Genomic DNA, 1,760 nt, shown 5'->3' with positions numbered 1-1,760 from the left:
GCCTCTTCCGTCTAGCCTTTGGGGCCATCTCGCCGCATCCCTCGCCTCGCACCCCGATTGCTATGCGGTGAGGCTCCTCGGCCGCCTGGGAACTATCTTCGTATCGGACGCATCGCGGGATAAGGGGTTGTCACTGGTAGTCGCCCCAAGCGCGTCCGATGCTTGGACTATTCCGAGGCGGCCCTGTGGCCTCTTCCGTCTAGCCGTTGGGGCCATCTCGCCGCATCCCCCACCTCGCACCCCGATTGCTATGCGGTGAGGCTCTTCGGCCGCCTTGGAACTATCTTCGTATCGGACGCATCGCGGGATAAGGGGTTGTCACTGGTAGTGGCCCCAAGCGCGTCCGATGCTTGGACTATTCCGAGGCGGCCCTGCAGCCTCTTCCGTCTAGCCGTTGGGGCCATCTCGCCGCATCCCCCACCTCGCACCCCGATTGCTATGCGGTGAGGCTCCTCGGCCGCCTTGGAACTATCTTCGTATCGGACGCATCGCGGGATAAGGGGTTGTCACTGGTAGTCGCCCCAAGCGCGTCCGATGCTTGGACTATTCCGACGCGGCCCTGTGGCCTCTTCCGTCTAGCCGTTGGGGCCATCTCGCCGCATCCCCCACCTCGCACCCCGATTGCTATGCGGTGAGGCTCCTCGGCCGCCTTGGAACCATCTTCGTATCGGACGCATCGCGGGATAGGGGGCTGTCACTGGTAGTCGCCCCAAGCGTGTCCGATGCTTGGACCATTCCTAGGCGGCCCTGAAGCCTCTTCCGTCTAGCCGTTGGGGCCTTCCCGCCCCATCCCTCGCCTCGCACCCCCGATTGCTATGCGGTGAGGCTCCTCGGCCGCCTTGGAACCATCTGTGTATCGGACGCATCGCGGGATAAGGGGTTGGCACTGGCAGTCGCCCCAAGCGCGTCCGATGCTTGGACCATTCCGAGGTGGCCCTGAAGCCTCTTCCGTCTAGCCGTTGGGGCCTTCCCGCCCCATCCCTCGCCTCGCACCCCGATTGATATGCGGTGAGGCTCCTCGGCCGCCTTGGAACTATCTGTGTATCGGACGCATCGCGGGATAAGGGGTTGGCACTGGTAGTCGTCCCAATCGCATCCGATGCTTGGACCATTCCGAGGCGGCCCTGCAGCCTCTTCCGTTTAGCCGTCGGGGCCTTCCCGCCGCATCCCTCGCCTCGCATCCCGATTCCTATGCGGTGAGTCTTCTCGGCCGCCGCGGAACTATACCTGTTATTGCTACTGCATCCTTCGGCTGGTAACCTCCTCTGCCGCCTTGGAACGTTCTCTTTGTCGGACGCGTCGCGGGATAAGGGGTTGGCACTGGTAGTCGCCCCAAGCGCGCCCGATGCATAGACCGCTCCGAGTCGACCTTGCTTTCAGCCTCTCACATGCATAGACCTCTCTGAGTCGACCCTGCAGCCTCTCACGTTTAGCCTTTGGAATCTCGCCTCACAACATGATTGCTATCCTTGATGCATCCCTTGCCTCGAGCCCTGATTGCTTTCTTGGCTGCATCCCTCCTCTCCTCACAGCCCGGTTGTCATCACTGCTTCATCCGTCGCTTCATGCATTCTGGCTGCTGGGCCCTTCCCACCGCACACCTCGATTGCTATCTCTTCTGCATCACACACCCCGATTGCTATCTCTGCTACATCCCTCGGCTCTCACTTCTGCATCCTTCGCCTCACACCTCGATTGCTATCAATGCTGCATCCGTAACCTCACACCCCGATTGCTATGCGGGGAGGCTCCTTGGCCGC

Source organism: Cryptomeria japonica, unplaced genomic scaffold (assembly GCF_030272615.1).
Source record: "Cryptomeria japonica unplaced genomic scaffold, Sugi_1.0 HiC_scaffold_151, whole genome shotgun sequence".
Taxonomy (NCBI): domain Eukaryota; kingdom Viridiplantae; phylum Streptophyta; class Pinopsida; order Cupressales; family Cupressaceae; genus Cryptomeria; species Cryptomeria japonica.
The sequence above is the reverse complement of the archived record's forward strand: the minus strand, read 5'-3'. Positions refer to the sequence as shown.